Source organism: Castor canadensis, chromosome 2 (genome assembly GCF_047511655.1).
Source record: "Castor canadensis chromosome 2, mCasCan1.hap1v2, whole genome shotgun sequence".
Taxonomy (NCBI): Eukaryota; Metazoa; Chordata; class Mammalia; order Rodentia; family Castoridae; genus Castor; species Castor canadensis.
Window position 1 is genome coordinate 49953821 of NC_133387.1, and position 21074 is coordinate 49974894.

The following is a 21074-nucleotide window of genomic DNA, read 5'->3' on the forward strand; positions in this document are numbered from 1 at the left end:
AAAAAAAAAAAGAAAGAAAATGCAGAAATGCATGAGAATATGTTTGCCAATCACACCCACAGTTTTTTGTTGTTGTTGGTGGTATTAAAGTTGCATAATAATGATTTCTCATGGTTTAAGGAGTTTCAATACTGATGTCCAGTGTCAGACATCATCGTTTAAAAAGTGTCTTCCAAGGCCAGGCATGGGGTTACATGTGTGTAATGCCAGCAATCTGGAGGCTGAAGGAGAGGGTCGAAAGTTCAAGGCCAGCCTGGTCTAGTCTTTCAAAACTGTTACCTGTTTGTATAACTTCGTATTTTTGGACTGATACAGTCCTTAGACCACTTCTCTCAAGGGTTAGTCGTGAGTCCACGATGTGGTATCTTTAGATTCTAAATTTTCTACCCTTGCTTTCCCTAGATGGATTGTGCCAGGGGATGGAGAGGCAGCAGTTCTTAACAGTCTCTCTCTCTCTCTCTCTCTCTCTCTCTCTCTCTCTCTCTCTCTCCTGTGTGTGTGTGTGTGAGTGATTTAAGATAATGGTGTTTTCTTAATGATCTTGGAATTTCCCCATTGTGTGGGTGTGTCATCCTTTTCTTTTTTTTAAACAGAGATGCATACTGCATAGCTTGAAGTCAAAAAGGAATGAGCACAAAAACTTCTACAAATTAAGTTGTGATTTGTACCTTTTCTCAACTCTGGATAATGTGTTGGAGAAAGGAGGTTTTGGGATTATCCTCCTTTGTTTTTATCCATCTGGGGATTCTGTTCAAATACATGCCTACTGTGTGTGCTATGGATGAAATTATGTAAATAAGCACAGCTAAATATTTTTGTAAAAAAGTCAAACAATTTAACGTTAGTCATCAAAATGGAGAGATCCAAGACTGATCTTTGAAATACCAAGCCCTCTACACACTTGGAGACCACGAATCTTCCTGGGAGGTTTTAGCTGTTTCTTCATATCCTAGGGTGGGTGATTTGTGTGGTGCTTTGTTCCTGACATGGACTCAGGCTAGAAGGCAGCAAAGAAGCATAAATGCATAAATAAGGTAGTAAAGGGTTATGAAGATGGGACTCCATTAGACCTGTACTTCAGTTAGGGGAGGAGGCAACTGGTAATGAAATTGAAAAGATGAGGTTTATATAAAAGCAATAGATTACCTTGTGTGTGTATGTGTTGAAAAACAACAAAAACCCTTGGGGGAGCGGTGTCTTTGTTATATTGGAGGAAAAGAGGAGGATACGTTTATTTCCCAGTGACTTACTTTCCCAGAGGAATCACTGAAGCTCTTCCTAAAGGATGGATTTCACCACATGAATTTGAAGACTAAAGGTTTTATTTTTGTTAGTTATCTATGGAGTGCCCAATTCAGGGTGATTATCATGTATGCAAATAAAATGATGTCCTCCCAATGAAGAGCTGTTGTATAAACACATCCATTCTTGTATCAGACGGTTGTTTCACCATTGTGCTGGTAGATTTTGACTAATTCATTTTATTCTCTTAATTTATCCTCTTAAGTTGATGTGTTTTTAGAGATTTCTAACTCAATTGTATTCTGAACTGTGACCTTTAGGATATGCTATTGAAGAAAAAGGCAGAGTTTTCTAAAATTATTTTTACTTGTTATGTGGAGTTGTGGGGAGAAAGTAAAAGAACGTAAGTGAAAGCACTTTGTAAATTTAAAAGAACTTCAAGTGTCTGAGTATTTGTATTTCAGTAGATGAGGGATACTTGCCCTGAAACAGGTTTCCAGAAGGCTGATGTCAGTTCACCTGACTTTTTTTTTTTTTGTCCTTTTTAAGTAGAATAAATCATTTTCAAACCCAGACATCACAGGCTTCAGGACCAAGAAGGTGTTTCAATATAATTAGCCTGAAGTTTGTCAGAAAAGACAATATGCCATGAAATTCGTGACACTTGAGGAAGTTATTATGAGGTCACCCTCATGAGCATAGATCTTCATTCCCGTTTTGTTTTCTTCCTGTTTTTCTGTTCTGCCTCTGCCTTAGGGCAACCACTGGCTTCCCCCCACCCCACCCCCTCTTGCTTGGCCAGACTGGGAATTCCAGATATTAAAGGTTTGCTAATATTTTTTCAGGCAGGGTCAGGAAATCAAGGATAAAGTGACAACAGTTCTTCTCTTTCCAAAGGAGAGTGCCAAAGTTGGGCCCCCAAACCTGTAATTTGTTGTTGTCTCTAGGAAGAGTTTTATAGTCTTACCCCTGGTTCTTTAAAAGTTGCTTAAAAGGGCAGAGCCTTTTTAAGTGCCTTCAGGCCATAAGTAATTGATCATAATTGTAGGCTCTCTCTGCAGATAGGTAAGCCTCTAAACTTGAAGAAGTTCAATAAACATATTAGTTTTTTCAAAAGTTTAAGATTTAATTTTGATGGATTTGCCAGAAAAGCTGACTTGTTATTGCTGGCAGTGATGCTGCATGCATACACAGGGATGAGGACTTGAAATTCTTGCTTACCTGCGCTTGAAGTCTCCCAGGCCCAGGCTTGATCAGCCAAACAGTGTCTTCAATGTAAATTTACTCTTGGTAATCCCGAATTCTGAAGCCTTTGCCAGAATTGGACGTCAGTATGTACCCGAATTGGAGCTTCTGCACTCCACAAATAAGTTCTGTTTTCCATCTTGAAACAAAACCACAGAGAGAAAAAGAAAATTGCATGTTTTATCAGCAGTGTTTTTATTCACCAAGTGAATAAAACCATCTTGCCAGACCACTTCTAGAGAAGCTTGGATGTCACAGTGAGTCAGAAGTCTTTACACTTGTAGAACATACCTTGTAACAGACAAGTACTTCTTTTTCCGTCTCTCTCTTTTAAGAATTCATTAGCCTTCATTTTAGTTGCCTTGTTTTACATTGTTTAGCCTAACCAGTTTTATAAAACAGTTTATATTTGTGATAATTTAGTTACTAGGAATTTAATGATAGAGTAGGCAAATAAACAAAATGCTAATCAGAATCAAATGCTTTTGAAGGTTAAATTTCCCTTTAGGGACATACAAATTGATCTATATAAGAAGGTATTTGCATGTAACTAATAAATATATGAACATTTGAGCTCCATTTATTTCACAAGTATTTAGGAAAGACCTTGTCTCTAAAAACCACAGGGCTAGGTGCTGGGAAAGATAGATACCTGGGTAAATCACTCTCACAGTTCCCCCTGTGTTTGAGTGATCATCATAAAACTGATACGTGAAAGAATCATGTGCCACAAGTGAGATATAGGTAAGTGCTAGGGATTAAATTTTATTAGAGTAGCAGTAAAAGTAATTCACATTCAAGAATTGGTTCTACAAACTAAAGGTCATTGCATATCAGTGGATAAACTTTTGATATCTAAATGTTCTAAACGAGTTAAATTGTTATTAGAATATTTAGTCACTACTTTAAAAACAAACAAAAACTCAAAGAAAACAAAGAAAAAGTTGCATGGATCAATGATCATTCAAGGACATGCTTCTAATTTTCTCTTTAAAATTCTCAGGAATGTATAAAAAAATGTATAAAAGAAGAGTAAAAATACGATTTTCTCTAGAAAAACCTATTCATTACAGAGTAGAAAAATATAGCATGTTATTTGGCTCAGCATAAAGCCAGGTATTTGGTGGGTTAGTTCATGGGGATCCTGTAAATGACAGTGGTTTTTGAGGGGAGTAAATAATCCACTTGATAGGAATTGTTTCAGTGAGTTTACATCTCCATTTAAATTTCAGTATGTTAAAAAAGTAGGATCGATCCTTCATTCTCAAAGAGTTCCTTGAAAAGCTTCCAAGTTAGCAAGGTTGATTAGTAAACAGACATTTTCACAATGGTATTCTGCTCATTCCTGATTCTACAGAAGAACTTGATAATGCTGAATTTGTAACTTTGCAGTTGTAGCCTTTTTTCTATAACTATTATCATCATGGAATTATTAGAATTTCTCTATAAAGTCAAGGGAGAAATGGGCTGTAAGAGGGAAAATTATATAAACTTGAATACCTTTCGGAGGGGAGGAAGGTACTTTCTTGTGTTTAAGATTTGGATAAGCTAGTACCTGTTGGGATAGACTTGTTGTTAACAGTAAATTTTTCTGTTTTTTGAAAAAGAAATATGCCTCACTATTAATGATTCCTAAGGAACTTTTTAAAAGAAGGAAACGCCCCATACTTGTGTCACTGTAAAAATCATGGGTATTAGGGTTAGAAGACACTTTGTAAATCTTTCAGCCTTTTTATGTTACAGATAAGGAAACTAAAGCCCAGAGGTCAAGCAGCTCATCTGTCATGCCATTGTAAGGTGGTGGACTTGTTCTTAAATCTGGGTAGCAATTAAACATTTTCATTTGTTTGGTGTAAGAAGGTAAATCAAATAAGTGCATTTCTAGTTTGGAATAAATGAACTATATGTAGACAAAGGTGATGGTTTGCCAGGACTAAATGCCATATCAATTCAGGAAGTTCCTGAATTCTGCAGTGTGCCCTTCTGCATATCTATAGAAAACAATTATTCCATTAAATTGTGCTTTTAAAGAATTTGAGTTACAATTATGATCATTTAGATAGTTGTAGCTATGTAATAATATGGGTAAATAATATAATTGAATAATTCAGTAATATTAAATTCATTTCAGACAAAGAACAGTAAGAAAAATTGAGGTACTGGGTACTTGTCTGATGAATGAAGTATTATATTATGTGGCCCTGGCACCTAAATTCATTTAATAAAATAAACACCATAACACTTAAAAGTTAGGCAGCATAACAGCTCGCAGACACATAAGCAAATTGGTGATACCCAGGCTCTCTGGGTTACTCATCACACCATTGCTGCCTCTCATGAGGTTCTGATGAGCTTCAGAAGCTGTTTTTATAGGAAGTAATTAATGGTGAGCTTTCTGATGGAGCAAGAAGCATGGCAGAGATGAAATCTGGGTGCAGGTGAACTGGTAACAGGAGAAGGCAGTGTGTGTGATCTTGGGCTTTGTCCAAGCTCCAGGGGACAGTGCTGACGATGGTCACCCTTGGTTGAGAGCAAGTGTTCCTACTACAAGCCAACATTTGAGTGTGAGCGATCAATGCTAAGTCTGGTGGGGCAGGCAGATCAGCAGCCAGAAAAAAGAACTTTTATAAGAGCTCCATGTTGAGTATCTCCAGTTTGTTGCTATACCTGACTTTTGTTTTACCAGCTGCACATGTAGTTACAATCACCTTAAAGTGAAGAAAGGGCACTATGAAACATGTGGCAGGAATCTGTGCATGTGTACACTTGTCACCTGCAAGTCCATTTGACATACAATACTAAACATTCTCGACCCATCCTTTGCCTATAATTGTTTGCCTAAATTTTTTGGCATGTACTGGTTTGTGATTTGAGTAGCCACCTCAAGCATGAGAATTTTTTAATTAGATGGGATCTTATATTTATTCTAGTCTGAACCCCTGTGGTTATGTAGGAATTGTTTTATTAAAAAACTGTCTTATTTTTAGCCAACTATTTAGTTTTACAATTATATACATTGTAGATACAGATTGATTAAGGATAGCTAAGGTTCAGACAGAGGTTTATGTGTCCAGCATTAGCAAGACAGGATGACTGATGGTCATTGCATACCAGAAAACTCCCTTGAGATGTAAAAGTATGTTCAGTGTAATGATTGTAGTCTGCTGAGCTGACTACACCCATAAACAAAATGGTCTCCGTAACTGGTGGTTGACCCGTATGTGTACTCTGAATAAATGAATGAACGAGATAGAATAGAAATTAGAAACCCCTCGTATGGACACTTTTTATTCTTTTAAAGATACATATTTGGAGGGGGTAAAAAAAAACACAAAAGGATAAAAAAATTGAAAAGAGGTACACAAAGCATTAGCAGATGTCTCAGGTTAGCACTGATGTTTGGGAGATTTGGGGGATTAACTCTAAGGCAGACACATGTCTGTGGAGTAATAGTGTTCAAATACATGCTCTTATTTTAAACTTTCCTTGACTTTCCCATTTTTGTCTTCAGTACTAATTTTGGCTTTAGTGGTATTTTCCTGTATTTGTTACATGTATGCTATACATGTATGCTGCAGGAAGACAGAGTCTTCTATTTCCTCCACATGCCCTCTGTGACTTTTATTTTGGACCATCTCAGATGTGCACTTGGTGTTCCTCCCTGTGCTGCTCTTTCCAAATGTTGAAATGCTACCTCATCCTTCAGGATCAAGGTTTCATGTCATCTTTTTGGTGCACTCTTTAATACTTCCTTTTGGGTACATTTCTGCTTTCTTTGAACCCTGACAACTTTGGACCTCCTTTTTGTCACTTAGCATATATCTATTCTTTTATCTTAATTCTGTTAAATAAAATATAATATTAATCCTCCTTCTGCCTACAACTACTTCTTTACTCTTCTACTCCTCAGTTTTAAAGCTCCTCAGGCTGGGAGTGTCTTTATGATCATTTCTATTTACAGTCTACGTTCAGTGGCAAAAAAAAAATGAATAAATAATAAATAAATAAAATCATAGAAAAAGGGTCCATTTATTAAGGAGGGGACCCTATAGGTTCTTTCCATTATATGAAAGACTGTTAATATTAAGGAGTGTCAAATAAAGAAGGAGAACAGATTTGTGTATTGGATTACACTTAGTGAGTTTCCGGGGAAATGACTTTTAAAATACTGAAAAAAGAAAATTTCATTTTTGTTTTACTGCAATCTATATAGTTTATATTGAAGTGAGTTTTAAAGCAATTCACTGGCATAGTTAACTGTGCAGTCAGACTTAATTTATATACTGTGAAGAAGATAATATTTAGGAAATGAGCACATTCAGTAAAAGTTGAAAACGATTTGAACATTTTAAAATGTAAGAATTGTGGATGCATTTTAATCAATTGCTTGAATTCTTGAATTGCTTTTACATTTGTTTTTTTCCCATTAATTTTCATTTCTTTGGCTTTCTATAGTGGAAAAACTGTTAGAGCAGAATTCGGTAAAACCTTCCCAGTAATTTCCAAAAGGTGATGATCCTGAATTCTATCCAGGCCTTGTCTTCTCCTCCACATAATTTGTGTACAGAGAACTTGGATTTCACCTTGACATACTGATAGATTTAGTTAGGAAGAATTCTTCCAGTGTGGACTAATTCCAGTTCCTCAAGACACACACCTGGGGGTGGAGTGTGTACCCACCTGTTCCAGCACATGTAAATGCAGAACAACTGAATGCAAAGTTCCCAAGAGAAGAAACTGTTGTCTTGTTCCTTTGCTGAAACTCAACCACTTAGCGTGGTACCTGGCATTTTGTAGCCCAGAATAGATGTTTATGAATGAAGGAATGCATATGTTCCATTTAGGAATTCAACATTAAAATTTTGTCAGAAATGGATAGGATATCTGCAAACATAGGCAGAGTTTCTAGCTTTCAGCAAGTATTTATTGAGCATCTGGTATATTCAGTTCTGCTAAATGTGATTCAGACAGTAATCACAAAAAGTACCTAAATATTGAAATGTGTGTCCCCCCCTAAAAAAAGTATGAAGTGTGAAATTTGTTTCAAAATTGTGTATAAATGCACTGGACTGTGATTTGGTCATTATAGAAGCTGGGGAGGCTCCTGTGGTAGTCTCTCTTCATTGTATATGCTTGAAAATTTTCATAATAATAAGTTTAAAAAATGGATCAGCTCTTGAACTAAGATTCAGGAAACTTTGAGTCTATCCTGATTCCTCAAATTATTAGCTATGTGATCTTGGGTAAATTCCCAGTGTCTTTTGGCTGCCATTTCTCCACAATAAAAGAGGAAATTATTTCTACACTTTGGAACTTAGTGAGTTGTTATGATTAAATGAAATTATTAATTCAAAGACTAAATATTATATAAGTGAAAGTAATTATTAATCTAACTTTTTTTGGTTACTAGAGTTTGAACGCAGGGCCTTCACCTTGAATTACTCCACCAGCCCTTTTTTGTGAAGGGTTTTTCAAAATAGGGTCTTGCAAGCTTTTTTGCCTGGGCAGTCCTCTTGATCACAACCTCCTGAGCAGCTAGGATTACAGGCGTGAGCCACCCACTGGCACCCAGCCCAAAACTAATTCTTGACATTAAGTAGTTTACTTCATAGAGAAATCTGGCATCAACACAGATACCTGAATTACTGATTGGTAGTTTTTACTTCAGTTCCCCGTACCCCATGTGAAAATACGATGTGTATTAGATTTATAGTAGTTATAGTAAAGTACAATCTTTTTCTAGGTATTGGAGATTGGTGTCAGGTATATCTAGGGCTGCATCCTGGTTGTTAATCGATTTTTTTGTGGGAGAGGCTGTGAACCAAAGCCTGTTGAGAACACATAGGAGCTCGATAATTTCTTCTGTATTTCACTATTCAAAACAATTCAAAAACAAGTTAGAGTCTATGCTTGTTCTTTCTGTCCTTTTTTGAAATGTCAAAATCTCAAACAGAATATCCATTTTTATGTAACATAATTGGAGTTTCTCCTTGTTTATTTTCTGCGGCTGTTCCTATGGCATAATTGCTTTATGACATTTAACATTTTGTTCCATGTACTCTGTTTAAATCATTAAGAAATTCTGTCTTAAAAAGCTATTTTTCAGGGGCACTACTTGCTAGTGAATCCTCTCTTTTTCTTTGCTTCCTTTTATTGCTAAGTAATCTCATAATTTCTGTGTTAGGTATTCCTAATGGTTAGTATAAAACATTTAGTTTTCCTAAAATGCTTTTATTTTTAGAAGGCATGACAGTATAATGTTCGAAACATTAACACACTTACTCGGCAACAGAACAAGAAAAAACAAAAGATAGCATTTCTGGGGCAGACTTTTACACTTTAGGGTATTGTTTGTGACCAGTGCATCTTAAAACTTGTTCGTGTGGTACAGGAGGCTGAACGCAGGTCCTCACGCTTGCTAGGCAAGTTTAAGATGATGTAGTATACATTCCAACTGTATAGAATTACTTAAAAAGCCTTGGGCTTTATGGGTGCTGGTGGCTCACACCCATAATCCTAGTTACTTGGGAGACTGAGATAGGGAAGATTGAGTCTCAAGGCCAGCTTAGGCAAGTAGTTCACAAAAATCCATCTCTAAAATAACCAGTTAAATGGACTAGAGGCTTGGCTTACGCAGTAGAGCATTTGCTTTAAGCAGGAAGCCCTAAGTTCAAACCCCAGTCCCACCAAAAAAGAAAAAAGTCTTGGGTAAAAATGGGATACTTTCTTGTTGAGCCATGAGCAATCAAGAGACAGATTTGGAGATTGGCCCAGAAAGGACTACCAGAACTAATTATGAGTGAAGGGCATGTAAATTTGTAAATAATGTAAGTTTCACTGAAGAATTGGGAGAGCACAGTTCCTTTGAAATAACACTTTCTAACACAATAGGAAAGTTGTGACATCCTCCTAGTCATTATAAATTATTTTAAGCCTGAGGGATTTATCAGTGGTTATTTAATTAACTACTAGTTTATTAGGATAGAATTGATGCCAGCTGTGCTCTGAGATACCAGCTGGTTTTGCAAGGCAAAAGTCTTTCTCAGAACATTGCTTTTCATTTCTCAAATATTGGCTGACTCTGATTGAGTGATGGGATTGATCTCAAGGAGAACTGTGTGTGGTTACATCTGTAGTATCAATTCCAGTCCTAGAAACAGATTTCGAGATGAGTCCAAGGAAGCATCTTTGTTTATGAAAGACGATATAGATGTTTCTCACTCTAGTTGATAGAATTAAAGGTGAATCCATCATTAGGCAAAGAGAGATTGGTCTAGGATATATCCTTGGATGTGAAAGGATTATATACTCATTAAAAGAAGGGAAGAAGATGGGAGATGAGCTAAATTGTGCTAGAGATGAGAATCTGGGATAGCAAGGAGATTGGAAGTTTCTTGGTGGACTTCATCGGAAATGAAATGAAAACTGGCCTGTATAGAAAGCCCTCAAGCCGGTACTTGTTGAATGAATAAATTCAGTGTGTCATCCTTATAATTCCATGGTAATAAAATGGTATAGTTGTCTGATTGCATTTTCTTAAGAACCTTGTTTTAACTACCTCTACATTGCCCACTGTCCCTAGCAGTCAAATATTTGAGTACTTGCCCAAATTAATAGGGAACATTTGCTTCCCATTAAAATAGAAGCTCCATGAGGACAGATATTTTTGTTTTGTTCACTACTTTATTACCAGTATCTAGAATGGTGCCTGGCACATAGTTCCCTAACTATCTGTTGAGTAAACGGCTAAGTGAATAAACTGTGACTAAAGATTACTCTTTTTACAGTAATTTTGTTGACGATTATAATAAATGCAAATTTAACACCACAATTTAGCAGGCTTTGTTTTTCTATTCACTCATTTAAGACTCTATAGAACTAGTCTAATAATTGTAGTAGTAAACTGGGTTCTGAGTTAAGAAGTAGGAGTTATTTCATAATGATTAGCAAGCAGACTGGACCGAGATAGAGCCCTGCTAAGCTCATTCTTCACGACTGTTTTCGTTACCTTATGAACATAATTTTTATATCAATAACAGTGAATGATATGTAATGAGACTTTAAGTGCTTTTTTTTTTTTTGACAGATTTGACTTAGATATTTTGGTGGAAATTTGAGGACATGGTTTCATATTCTCTGGACTGTGAATTTTTCTAAGTTTGTTTTCACACATTCCCCTAAAGAGTTGATTGTAAGCTTTGAAGCCCTTGTTCATAAATGGCTGTACATGTAATTCCTTAGATGTAGTGAGGCTCAAGTGAGGCCAGTCCCACAATGAACCTTGCCCCCCAGTATTACAAACACCTTCCTTCTCTGATCATCTAATGGATTGTGACATCACTTCATTATAACCATAATTATGAAAATAATTTTTAGGAAAGAAGGGAAACAGGGAAGAAAAGAGAGAGGGAGGGAGGGTGGGAAAAGAAAAAAAATGTCAAGGATATTATTGTAGTACAATACCATAATTGATGGGAGGGGAATTGTTTGCAAGTTTTTATTTACAGTAGTTACATTTTTCTATTGAAGTAATTGTTCAGGTTAATATTGCTGTATAATAAGTTACCCAAAATGTAGAGGCTTGAAACAACCATTTTCTTATGCTCACGATGTAGTGGATGGGGAAGTCAGAGAGAACACAGAATGGCCTGTCTGTTCCTAGACATAAACTGGAAATGACTCAACAGCTGGGAGTTTGATTCATCTAGAAATTTCTCCACTCTCAAGTCTGGTGGTTGATGTGCATTTGTAGATTTAGACTGTGACCTGAGCTGGGGCGCTTGTTGGTCAGAGCCTGTATTCCTGGCATGGGCTTCCTTTCAGCACCAAAGATTCAGAGCAATTGGACTTACACCTTGGTTCACGGCTCCAAAACCCAGTGTCCCTGGAAACAAGCAGGGACACTTCTGCCCCGCGTTGTCGGTTTTAGGTGAGGTTTTAGGTGAGCGCGTACAGCCCACAGATTCAAGGCAAGGGAAAATATGCCACATCTTAACGGAAGGAATGTTAAAGAATTTATACACACCCTCTCAGCTATTTTTGTACTCATGGCATTAATACTTAGTGATTTGTACAGAAGGACTTACGGTTTTGTTCTGTTTTTTTTAAAAAGGAAGGCCCCTGCCATAGCAATCTGTTCACAGGACTCTGATAGACAACTTTTTTTAACTCTGTTTTTGGTGCTGCTGGTGGTTACCTACATAAATCTAGATAATACGCTACACCCTCATTCTTGCTATTGAAACTTCTGTCGATAACTGAGTTCTATGAGGATTCAGTTAATCATTACCATTTTCTGTTGATTTCCTTCACTTTTTGCTTTTTTTTAAAATATTTTCGCATGATATTCTTAAATAGTATATTTCACATCTAAGAATATCTCTTGATTCTTCATTTAGTAAGAAGAGGATATTTTATCTCCCTTAACCTTTCCTCCACCTGTATCCTTTCTTTAACATCATAATGCCTATGAGCTGCTTTGCTTAAATTGTTAAATGTTTGCATTTTGTTCTGCCACCACAGTAGCCTTCCTTGCTTCCTCTCAAGGTTGACCCTTGGAAGTTGAATGCTTAACACAATTCTAACTATATAAATAAAATTTAGTTCTGGATGTTGCTCTGCACATTTCCTTTTGGGAGTCCCAATTTATAGCCCTGTGAAGCTTTTCCAGTCCTTCTTGTCTTAACTATAGGCATCTGGATTTGCTTTTCTTTTTTGAGGTACAGGAGTTTTGAACTCAGGGCCTTCACCTTGAGCCACTTCACCAACCCTTTTTTTGTGATAGGGTTTTTCAAGATAGGATCTTGTAAACTGTTTGCCCAGGCTGGTCTGGAACCTTGATCCTCCTGATCTCTGCCTCCTAAGATTATAGGTGTGAGCCACTGGTGCCAGGCTGGATTTACTTTTCTTATTCTAAATCATTCATTTGAAGTTATGCCCCAGAACCTGGCATGGTGGCACATACCTGGAATTCTAGCACTCAGGCTAAGGAAGGATTAACAGTTTGAGGCCAGCTAGGGCTACATAGTAAGATGCTGTTAAAATAATAATAATAATAAAATAAAAAGATATACCCTATTTTAGTATACTTCTTATTCTGACTGTAACTTTTTGGTACCATTTTGTTTTTCCTGGAGTTTATGATTGCCTTTTTATTTTTTTCTTGTCCTATTTGCCTTTATTATAATTTGTGATCTTGAGAAATACTGTGTCTAGGTGTGGTGTTTTGTTTTGTTTCATTCAATGTGCTGGGCATTTCATGGAATCTTTCTTTCATGGAAGCAGATTTGCTTCATTTTATTAAAAAAAAAAATCTATTCTCTGTTCCTTCTATTTTCTTTCTGAGGTTCTCCTGTTAACCATATATCCATTGTTTTCACTTGAGATCCCTGTGTCTTTTAAAGTTCCATCTTACCAGTTGGAACTCTGTCTCTTATCTTCTTTTCCTCTATTTTCTAATTAAATCTATTTTATTTGATTCTCTTGCTCTGTATTCCAAAGAAAATCCTGAATTATTTTCCAAATGTCTAATTAGTTTACTTTGTTGACAACTGTATTTTTAACTTCAAAGAATCATTTGTTGTTGTTTCTCTGCTTTTTTATTTAAGTACCCTATTTCTGGTTTTCTGTAACATTTCCTTGACTTACTCTAAAAATTTTAAAAGGGCTTCATATTACCTCTTTCTGTTAGCGTTTAGGTTTTTTGTTTAACTTTGTGCTTTTTCCTGGTGATGGACTCCTTAAATGCCCAATGATCTTTGGCTTTTGAGAAGAATCTTTTGTTGAAGTGTAATTTATATGTAGTACAACACACTCATTTTAATTCTGTTTTATGAGTTTTGACAGATTCGTATACCGATATGTCCACCACCACAGTCAAGATTTACAATATTTTCATTGCCCCCTGCCTCCCCGCCATACACACAGGGCCTTCATGGCCCTTTTCAGTCAATGACCTCCTCTTACCTGGACCCTTGGCACATTTAATCTTCCTGTCATTATCCGTTAGATTTGTCCTTTCTAGAGCATGATAGCAAACAGTACTGTGTTCTTTCCTAGCTTTTATGGATATTTTTGAGATTCATTTATGTTGTTGACTATTTAAGCAGCTCATTCTTTCCCATTATATGAATTTGTTTATTCAGTCATCTGTTGATAGTCATTTGTATTGTTTTCAGTTTGGTGCTGTTATAAGTAATGCTGTTATGAATATTCACGTACAGGTCATTGCATTGATGTGATATATGTTTTCATTTCTAGGGTAAATTACCTACAAGTAGATTGCTGACTGTTAAGACAAAAGTATTTAATTTCTAAAGACTTTACCAAACTTTTCCAAACTGGTTATACCATTTTCACTATGAAGATTCCCTTTGATTTACATCCTTTCCAACACTTGGTATTATGAGTCTTTTTAATTTTAGCCATTCTATATTGAGTGTGAACTGATGTCACATTGTGGTTTCCAGGTATTTACCTGATGACTAATATTGTTGGACATTTTTTATTTGCTTGTTGGCCATTCTGATATTTTCTTTTTGGAAGTATCTAAATATTTTGATCATTTATAAGAGCTTTTAATATATTCTAGAGTAGTCTTTTACCAATGTTACATGTATTGCAAATATTTTCTCCAGGTCTTTGGCTGGAGAAAATATTTTCATTTCATTTCTTAATGGTATATCTTGAAAGAAGATTTCAATTTAGGCTAAGGCTAATTTATCTTGGTTTACCCCAAGGGTAGAATTTTTCCTGTTTTCTTCTAGAATTTATTACTTACTGCTTTTATGTTAAGAATGTGGTATACTGAAGTTAATTCATTGTGCATGGCTTGAAGTAAAAGTTGAGACTCATTTTTCCTGTATGGATATTGAACTATTTCAGCACCATTTTGTTGAAAAGACTTTCCTTAATTTTGAATGACCTTAGCAGCTTTTTCCAACATTAGTTGATCATATAAATTTTGGTCTACTTTTAGATTCTGCCCTGTTTCATTGAGCTATGAATCTGTACTTTTCCTGATGCTATGATGTTTGGATTATTACAGTTTTACAGTAGGTATTGATGTCAGGTACAGTGTAAGCTCTCCAACTTTATTCATTTTCAAACTTGTTCCTTTGCATTTAAAATTAATTGGACATGTTAAAATTAATTGGTCAGTTAACACAAAAAGTCTCTTGAGATTTTGATTAGGATAGCATTTAATCTCTTAGTTGAGGAAGGTATTAATACTGACACTACTGAGACTTCTGATAATGAATGTGTTACATCTTTCCATGTATTTAGGTCTTTGGTTTCTCTCAGTGTCACATAACTTTTTTACATTTTTGGATGTTGTTGTGAATGGCATGATTTTAACTTACAAGTATTTATTGCTAATGTATATAGATACTGAGTCATTTTCTTCTTGCATTGACTTTGTATGTTGTGATCTGAAAATTCATTTATTTGCCTAATAGTTTCTTTAATACTAGTAATATTTTTACATCCATAGTCACAACATCTGAAAATAGAGAATTGCACTGTCTCCCAGTTTGTCTTTCATTTATTTTTTTGCTCATTTGCATTGGCCATAATCTCCAGTACAGTGTTGAATAAAAGTGGCAAAAGCAGATAATTTTTCCTTGTTTCCAATTAATGAAAGAGCATTCAGTCTTTTGCTCTGAAGCCTGATGCAAGCCGTGGGTTCTTCATCAAGTTGATTGAGTTCCTTCATGTTCTTAGTTTGATTAAAGTTCATCATGATTGGATATTGAGTTTTTTCAGTGTTTTTCCTGCATCGTGATTTGATGATACGGTTTTTCTTTTGCTCTGTTAGTATGCTGTGATTTACGCAAATTGAATTTTGAAAGTTAAACTAAGTTCACCTTCTTAGACTAAACCTCACGTGATCAGGATGTATCCTTTCTATGTATTGCTAAAATTTTGCTAAGAATTTTTGTGTCTGCATCCATGAAGGATATGGGTCTGTATATTTTCTTTTTCATATCACTCAGATTTTGGTTTTGAGGTAATGCTGCCCTCATAAAGGAATGGAAAAGTTATTATTTCTTTCTTACATATTTGATAGAATTTGCCATGAAGTCATTTGGACCTCCTATTTCTTTAAGGATATAGGGCTCTATAGGATGAATCACATTTTATAATTTGTATTTCTTGAGGGATTTGTGTATTTTGTCCAAGTCTTTTAGTTTATCGCTACAAACTCTTTATTCTGAATTTTGTGCTCTTACCATTTTATTGGCTGTAGCCCTTCTTTCTTTCTTGATACTGATAATTTGTATGTTTCCTCTTTTCTTGATAGTACAGAGTTTTGTCAGTTTTTATTTCTATTGAACTGGTTTTGGTTTCATTAATACTCTACTGTTTTGTGGTGTCTACTTGACATTTACTTTTATCTTTAATCCCTTTTACTACCTAATTTGGGTTGAAATCCATTTTATTTTTAACTTCTTAAAATAGAAGCTTAAGTTTTCTAATATTAGCAATTATGTTACTTTATTTGCTTCCCATAGCATTTGCTACGTTGTGGTTCCACTTTCATGTAATTCAAAATATTTTAAACTTTTTTTACTTGTTTTTTTCTCTGACCTATGGATTTTTAAATTTCTAAACATGTAGTGGTTTTTTTCAAATCTCTTTCTAATTAAATTCTGTTATAAGCAGAGAACCACTCAGTATGATTTTAGTCCTTTTAAAATTTAATGAGACTTGTCTTAGTTCAGCATATACTCTGTCTGGATACCTGCTCTGTTTGATTTTTGTTTCTCATTTTTCTCCTTATTTTGTTCACATTTCCTTTAACTCTTTGACTGTGTTTGTAATACTTATAATAAATGCTTTAATGTCTTGGTCTGCTCTTCCATAAGTTCTGTCACTTCTGAATCTCCTTTTGTTCACTGATTTTTCTCCTGGTTATAGGCCACATTGTAAATCTGCATGTCTGAGTTTTTAAATTACTATTGAATAATATTGACTATTATTTTTGAATTATTGTTGTGAATATTACATTGTTAGTTGCTGGTTTTGTTCCATTCCACTTAAAGAGTATTAGACTTGGCTCTGATAGGCAGTTTAATCCTTCCAAGGCTTATTTTTAGTTTATTGTCATGTTGAGATGGAATCTGGTGGTCTCTCCTCTTTGGCTATGAGCATCTTGAAAAATTGCTTGTACCTCTGAAAGCTCCACGAATCATTCAACTTATAATTCTGTGGTGATCTTTCTCCAAAAGTTGTTCTTCACTTGGCCTCATCACAGTTTGATATTTAATCAAGATCTCAATAGATCCCATGTAGATTTCTGAAGCTTTTACTCTGGGTAGTTTTTATCCCCTACTATTCTGTCTCACAAATCTTAACTATTTGAACCTCCTTGCCTTTTCAGTGGTGGTCTCCCTCTGCTATCCCCGGTGAGACTATAGTCCTCTGCATTCCTCCTCCTGTGCCTGTGGTCTGGAAATTGCCTTCAAACAGAAAGCTGGGGCAATCTAGGGCTCAATAAATTTGTTTTCCCTCTCTCAGAGACATTAGTCCTATACTGCTTGTATTGTGATAACCTTAAAAACAACTGTTTCATGTACTTATTCAGTTTCTAGTTGCTTATGACAGGTGAGAAGTCTGAGCCCTTTTACTTCCTTCCTGCTTTGGATGGCTGTTAGTTTTTAAATAAAGAGTGAGTAGCTATTTAAATAGAACCTTTTCTCCCTGCTGTTCTCATTTTTGAATAAATTTCTGGGAGGCTCATTTGGAGTAGGGAACTTGAGGTGGGAATATGGTTCAGAGGATTTAGTTTTGGATGAGTAGAGGAAACTATTGAGATGTGGAAGAACCTCCAAATACAGTAATAAGGAAGGTTTTACTACAAGGTCCTGGGTGTGGGGTGGCAGCAGGGATGCTTACAAGGTCAGTTCTCCGATGTCAGACATTTAGTTGACTTCTCTGTTTGGGCTATATTCTTCCTCCTTTTCCCATTGCACCTGCCGACTTTCGATTCAGCTCCTGCACAGAATCCTCATAGTTTGTTCTAGGGCACCGGAATCCCTTTCAGTGAAAACATTTGAGTATGGCACTAATATTTACTGATTTATGAAGATTATGTACATGTACACATAAAGTGTTATATATTCAAATAAAAAATGATGATTTTAATGAAGATATAAAAATACCTACAAATAGAAGGTATTTTCTGAATATATCTGATTATGTGTTCTCCATTTTGGAAATCATTCATTGTCTCTTCACTGGTGTTTATTTCCATCCATCCCCAAAATTTACTAAACCCTCTCTGCTGTTGTTTTGTTTTGTGACACCCTTCTACAGTCAAGGTTTTCTTTCTTTTTTTCTTTTTCTTCAGCAGTATCAGAGAAAGACTGCAAACATATTTTTGATGAGTCTGCCACTTTGCATTTCAGCTTGCTTTCTGATAGGAGCAGAAGGGTTGCAGCCTGAGAATTGCTTATTACCTGCAGGAAGTTTTCTTTATGCAGCAGTCCTTAAATTTGGATATGTCAAAAGAATTGTGGACCAAGGAAGTAGTCTGCAGATTTCACCAGGAGCAAAATAGTTTAAGAATAGCTGCTCTGGAGAAATATGGGGATCATGTAAGGTATATTTTTGCCCTACGTATTCTACGTTCTTTAATTTTGAAGATAGGATAATCTTCTGGAAAGGGCCATAAATGTAGAAAGAACATTGTCTCATTCTTTCAATGCCTGTTCCACCTTGGTGCCTAAATTCATTGTCATACTCTCAGTTTTCATTCTGTTAATATGCCATCCTTAAAGCCAATAGCTGATGACACACAGAAGATCAGTTGACATCATATTGGGAATGTTAGCCAATTGATTTTTCTTATGGGAAACAAACTAGAAAAGTAAACCCACTATAGATTAATTCTTTGCAGGAATTTTCCTTGTCTGATGATTTAAAAGAATATATTCTGCATGCAAATGAATCATTACAAACTTAATTGAAGCTTTTTGGATACTCAAGTTTACTCACTGTGGTGTGTTTTTGATGGAGACAGGAAGTGAAAAAAGCAAGGTCTATGAGATTTTTTTTTCTGTGAAGTCTCAGCCAGTCTTTTAATGTTTCTCATTGAGGCTTTTTGGTAGCTAGGGTGAATGACTCAAGGTATCTGTTGCTGCCTAGCTGTTTTTAAGGGGGAATTTCCCCCTGTGTTCTCCCCTCCCAAAATAGCTAATTATATACTGGAAGTTTCAGTACACTGTTCATAGTTTGTGAAGTCAGCATATTTCTGGAAGCTCACTGTGAATGTACTTCTTAGCTGTACTGAGCTTTTGTTTCTCCATCTCTGCAGCTAGGACTGTACTGTAAGGACACAATTCTATCGCTATTTTTCCCCTCACATTTGATGTGGTAGTTTGCATACAGCTGCAGAGTAGACAGTTACCTTTGAAAGGAACATTTGGCCGCTCTAATTTGATTAAAGAAAACCACCTCAATCATTTCTAGACTGAGAACGTTTTCATTTTAACTTGGCAGTAGGAGTTGGGAATGTACTCACTGCGCTGAGATACGTAGAGGGAGCAGTTAGGAAACAAAACCGACCACTTGAATGAAAAAAGCTTTGAAGCATTTTTTTTTTTTTTGAGACAAGCAATATTATATGGGATTGATTCTTTTTCTCCTTCTCTCCCAAGTTTTCTTCAACCTTGATTTTCACCCTCAGTTCCTTTTCATCATTACTTAGTAATTCCAATGAATAGATTCTGGCAGGTATAGATTGCTACCTTAAAATGATCAGTATAGGATTTTGAAGTCCCCAAAACTTATCTTGCTTTTACATAGAAGTAAAACTCCAAATCATAAATTCTATGCAATACATGTACTTTCTTGGCCACTGTTGGGAGAGGCTAAAAAAGACTTTCAGTCATGGGTACACAGACCAGGATTAGGACTTGGTGGTAGCTTACAGAGGAGAAAATTGTTCTTGGTCAGAAGCCTGCAGTCCTCATGCTAGGCCATAATCTCACCTGCGTGGACCTGTTTCTTAGCTAGGAGATTGATCACCCAGTTAGTAAAACAATTACGAATATATTCTGTTGATTGTAGGTTAGCCCCTGCTTCATTTATATATATATAAATATGTATGTAAATATGTGTGTGTATATATGTGTGTGTGTGTATGTGTGTGTGTATATATATGTGTGTGTGCATATATATAGTGAAGAGTGATTGAGCAGGGAGTTACTATCTGTAGGGTAAACCATGAGTGAATTCATGAATCATAGATTAGCAATTAATATATATGATTTTCTTGTGCAAGGTACTATTTCTGGTACATTAAATTAAAAAGTTTGAATGTGAAAATTTAAATTAAAAGTTTGAGGGTACACCTGAGGCCTCAGAAATAATAGGCATGCAGTTATTTTTTGATTATTGAATATTACTCAATGAGTGGAGGTCAAATATGGGATCATATTCTAATTCTGCTTGGCCGCATTACGCTTCTTTCATTTAAGCTTCAGTTGATTCACTTGTAGTAGGTCACACGTTAAGTGATGTCTTTGAAGTTAGGTGCTTTACACTTGGCAAATAATTAGTTATATGACTGCTGCTTCCTCTTCTCCTTGTATCACAGCCATTCAACAGGAATGTTTCGGACCGAAGGGGGTAGTTTTCTTCTTAGTACTCTACCAAGTCCTCTTAAATTCTCATGTTATGTGCATCTCTCATTCTCGTGCACAAAATGATTAAGTCCTGCCCAAATCTGCGAGGTTCTTCCTGGGCAGGCACGATGCTGCAGCAGGTAGGAGTTTCCAGGCATGGCATGGACCCAGGGGCTATTCAGTCCATGTTTGCCCCTTGATAGAGCTATGCTGTCATCCTGAGTGCTCTGCTGTCCTCAGGTGCTAGAATTATTTCTATGTTGAATGTCAAGACATTCACTTAAAGCCATGGTAGTTTGTGACTGAGAGTCAAGGGCCGGAGAGGAATTTGGTTTTTTTTTTTTTAACACCCAGTTGGGAGAGCGTATGTCTTTTTGGTCACATCTCTGTTGTGAAAACTGGGAAAGGTGCTGAAAAGATGATTGCCTAAAAGCTCCTGCTACACTGAGGTTTGGAAACTCAAACTTTTTAGTAGAAGCCACTTTGGTAATTGGTGATGAATCCCAGACTGGTTCACAAGGCTTATTTATATAACTGAAGAATACATAATGAATAAAATATTGTTGAAAGCAATGCTTGCTCGTTTTGTCCGGTTACTGTGCTTATGACATCAAATACGACTTGAAAAATTAAATGCTAATGTTTGAGGAAAAGTTGGTTTAATTTGAATAAGGTATTTGGAGACCTGACAGAGCCTGTTACAAGTCTGTAGGAAAATGTGAGGTACTAATTCTGTATGTTTTCACACTTTCTTTTTTCTCAATAGAGTATTATTGTGATATTTCTAAAATTTAATGGCTTTTTGAAAAATTACACTTTTACAGAGCACAGTAGTACTGCATACTGTCCCATGTACTACTATTCCTGTCCCCAGGCTTATCCATTTGTGTTGTTGCTAGCAAAAGTGACAAACATTCATCTGTAGTGAAATTACTGAGTGCTTCTGATGAAATGCAT

General features: G+C 35.9%; 1 protein-coding gene across 1 annotated transcript in view; it reads left to right on the forward strand.

Moving 5' to 3' along the window:
- Positions 1 to 21074, forward strand: part of Cdk6 (cyclin dependent kinase 6) — a 207078-nt gene that overhangs the window by 712 nt on the left and 185292 nt on the right. The window lies entirely within an intron of this gene.